This window comes from Macrobrachium rosenbergii, chromosome 5 (genome assembly GCF_040412425.1).
Source record: "Macrobrachium rosenbergii isolate ZJJX-2024 chromosome 5, ASM4041242v1, whole genome shotgun sequence".
NCBI lineage: Eukaryota > Metazoa > Arthropoda > Malacostraca > Decapoda > Palaemonidae > Macrobrachium > Macrobrachium rosenbergii.
The window spans coordinates 9,768,712-9,773,417 of NC_089745.1; positions in this window are offsets into that span (position 1 = coordinate 9,768,712).

The window sequence follows — 4,706 nt, forward strand, 5'->3', positions numbered from 1 at the left end:
AGATGTGAATGAGTTAAAAAAATTTATGCCATGGAATGTGGTGATGGAACGTTCAACTCGAGGAAAACAGTAATAGAGATTGTTATGGTTTAGGTCAACTTTCATTGATATTAGAAGTCAAATTAGGTCAGTAATGCTTAAGAGGATACACAAATGAACTTTAGACAAAAAAAAAAAAAATTCGGTTTGGAGAAAATATAAAATTAGAACAGCAGTGACAACTGAATATTCTGGTTGTTTACTGATTTTGGACTGTATTGTTTATCTAATGGTAAATATCCAATATTAATTATCAACAATTTACACAGTTAATAACAACTACATCCTAACCCTTACTGATGACTTTTTTGCAATGAACAAGAGCTTAACACTCACAGTCACTCACTTCCCACTGATTTCATATTTCATTCTAACATCAGGTCGGCAAAGCTGCGGAAGTTTTAAAGGTATTCAGCAGTAACGTAGCAGAACCCGCAATAAAGGACCAGGTGAGTCGTGACGTTGATTGCAGGTAAAGCACTGGATATAATAAAGTGTATTCAGGGTCTGATAAAATTATAAAAAATGGCCGACATAATTCACAAAGCAATTGACTTGGATGAACTAAGGTTCCCAGTCTTTTCCATTCTCTTTATAATCTGTATAAAAAATAACTAAATAAAAATCAATAAAAATAAATTAAAATAAATAGTAAAAATAAAAATAGTACAGTAAATTTCAATTATTAGTGTTCGTCGAGGGAGATTAAATATTCAGGAAATATATCACCGTCAAAAAAGAGAGATTAAAGAGAGAGAGAGAGAGAGAGATTCTCAAGGACGTGAATGACCTACGACATTTATCATGCAATCAGAAGCGTTATGAAACTTTATATAAATATATATATATATATATATATATATATATATATATATATATATATATATATATATATATTATATATATATACATATACACATAGATAGTTAAAAAAGTTTCATTTCCAGGTAAGCCGCATCCTCTTGTGTCTCGACCCACTCAAGCAATTCGACATGTGCGGTTGGTACAAACTCGACTACAGCGCCTTGGTATCAGTAAGTATTATTATTATTATTATTATTATTATTATTATTATTATTATTATTATTATTATTATTAAAGGATAGGTAAACCAGGCGAATGAGCCAATTTCACAAAGTCTCACTGGCTAGTCCATGGGACGTCATTTTAATTAAAAAAAATGAAGAAAATCAAAGAGAGCAGCACAGTACTGCTTTCAGTAAGGAACATGATGCACTTTCATATTTTGCGTCACTATGGGAAACTTCAGATGAGTCTGCGCGTAGACAAGAGCTCATTGAAAGATGCTTTCTTACAGTGAAAGGAACACAGGGTTAAGTGTTTCGCCCAGAGCAACATGGAATAAAATAAGGTTTGCGTAAAGCAATCGACAGCCTAAAAATCAGATGGGTTTCATAAAGTAATAAGGATCAGAAAATAAAGAGCTTGCATAATCAATAAGGAATAAAAATAAGGAAGCTTACACAAATAAAACAGGGAGTAAAAACTAAGGAGGCTTGCATAAAGCAATTGGGAGTAAAACAAAGGAGGTATGCTTAAAGAAATACGGAATAAATTGTAAAGAAAACTGAACTAAGCAACAGGTGGCAAGAAAATCAATAGGATGGCACATAGCAATAGGGAGTAAAAGAAAAAGTAATTAGGCTTGCATAAATCAATATGGAGTAAAAGAACAAAAATAATAGGCTTGCACAAAGTAATAAGGAGGAAAAAGTAGGCACAAAGCAATAAGGAGGAAAAAGTGGAGTTTGCACAAAGCAATAAAGGAGAAAAAAGTAGGCTTGCACAAAGCAATAAGGAGGAAAAAGTGAGCTTGCACAAAGCAATAAGGAGGAAAAAGTAGGCTTGCACAAAGCAATAAGGAGGAAAAAGTAGGCTTGCACAAAGCAATAAGGAGGAAAAAAGTAGGTTTGCACAAAGCAATAAGGAGGAAAAAAGTAGGCTTGCACAAAGCAATAAGGAGGAAAAAGTAGGCTTGCACAAAGCAATAAGGAGGAAAAAAGTAGGCTTGCACAAAGCAACAAGGAGGAAAAAGTAGGCTTGCACAAAGCAGGCTTGCACAAAGCAATAAGGAGGAAAAAATGAAAAAAGCAATAGGAGGAAAAAAGTAGGCTTGCACAAAGCAATAAGGAGGAAAAAAGTAGGCTTGCACAAAGCAATAAGGAGGAAAAAAGTAGGCTTGCACAAAGCAATAAGGAGGAAAAAAGTAGGCTTGCACAAAGCAATAAGGAGGAAAAAAGTAGGCTTGCACAAAGCAATAAGGAGGAAAAAATTAGGCTTGCACAAAGCAATAAGGAGGAAAAAAGTAGGCTTGCACAAAGCAATAAGGAGGAAAAAAGTAGGCTTGCACAAAGCAATAAGGAGGAAAAAAGTAGGCTTGCACAAAGCAACAGGGAATAAAAAAAAAGTAGGCTTGCACAAAGCAACAGGGAATAAAAAAAAAAGTAGGCTTGCACAGAGCAACATGGAGTAAAACAAATGAGTAGGCTTGCACAAAGCAATAAGGAGGAAAAAAAAGTAGGCTTCCACAGAGCAATATGGAGTAAAAAAAATAAACAGGCTTGCACAAGGCAATAAGGAATAAAAAAAAAAAATTAAGTAAGCTTGCACACAACAGTAAGAACACAAATGAGGAGCAAAGGGTCTTATGAATTTAGAGAACACACTATTAACTCCTGGACCCATAAACAATCCCGGGAGAAAAGAGGCAAAAAAAAAATTTGCATACTTAAAAGTCTACCGTGAATGGGGGTCACAATGAGACCTGAGTGTCTTTATTTCTTGTTCTCCGCCTTTTTCCAGTGCCTGAGTTGGGTCGCGACGTACCTGGTGATTCTACTGCAAGTCGGATGGCAGCCCGTCAACGAATTCCATGGAACATCGCCAAATGACACTACGTAATGAGTTCGAACGTGCGCGTCAGCCCTGACTTCAGCTTCGTGTCATCTGGGAATTCTTGTAAACTATGGATTGATAATGGAGGACTGGGTTTATATAAACACACACACATATGTATACATATTCATGTATATACAGGTATATACAAATATATATATATATATATATATATATATATATATATATAATTATATAATATATATATATATATTTATATGCATATGCACATATCTATATGATCTAGAGAGAGAGAGAGAGAGAGAGAGAGAGAGAGAGAGAGAGAGAGAGAGAGAAGAGGGTGATAATGTAAATGATTCATACATGATTAATACTACTTCACCTACCTCCTGATAATAACAACGAACATAATAAAATATGACAAGACAGCTCATTTTCTTTCATTACACTGGACAGTAGGCCGAGAGAGCTAATTCAACATGAGTATTAACAGAGACCAGGAAGTTTGTAGGTCCTCAAACTGAATTTTGTTGTTTATACTCTTTGGCAATTCCAAGATAATAAATAATGATGAGAAGATCTCACAGTTAAGTATATAGCATAAAAATAATTTCTTTAAAAATCAGAATGTTAAGAGTCATATGTTAACCCCAAAATTTGTACGTATAGGTGTATAACCCTCACAAAGACACACACACACACACACACACACACACACATATACATATATATATATATATATATATATATATATATATATATATATATATATATATATATATATATATATATATTAGGAGGAGTTCTTTGATCACACATGCGCAGTTGTACATGACAAGCCCCATATTAATCAGTTTCGAAAACAAAGTGAATATCATCACACTGTGTTTTTTCTTCAGCAAGGTGCTGAACCAATACTTATTTCAGCATCTCACTCCCTTTGAAATTTTGATATAACATTGCAACAGGTCTCAACAGCAACAGCATTAGAGAACGCCTACCCACAACAACACACATGCCCACACAAAAAACATCATGGCTTCACATACGAGCCCATCTCAAAACACAATTTATTTTTGCGACAATACTTCACTGAAATTTACCTGAGGGTTTAGCGTTTAGAATATCAATGGGGAAAATAAAACACTTCACTTGGGTAGTAATTATATTCTATGGCCCTTGGAAAAGCTCTGTAAGTCCAGCCTTCAAGTGGAGATGTACGGTACTTTATCTATTCGTACCTGCTACTCTAAGCTGTTTGGGCTGGTCGCCTTGGTGTAAGATCTAACGGATAATTCTGTTACGAGTGACGCTGGGAGTATTTTTAACTCCTGCGGCCACTTTATCTCCTATGAACCTCTTCTGGTACTGACAAAAGGAGCTGAAGAGTAATAGATATGTCATGTTATACGTACTGACGGCATTGGTGTATTTTGAATGGTCTCAGAGATATAGCAGAGTACAACAGTCGAACTCATAATCATATCTCACACGGTTACTTTTGCATGAAAAAATATTGCCTAAAAAAACGTGATTCTGTGACATCATCTGTGGCCGTTCTCGTTCTCAAAAATCATTTACACCACATCACCAGGTACATGGCACGCATGACCCAGAAGCTGGCTAAGTAAACAGCTCCTTAAACCGTTCGTTACGCCGTAACAAAGCTCCTTACGAAAGAGACCCGTTATGCTCGCCGAGGTCCACCGCAGGGCCGTATTATCAAGCGCGCGTCTCCCTCCAGCTTCGTTTCAGACCGTCGCGTTCTGGTAGGGTCTCTCGCGAGTGGC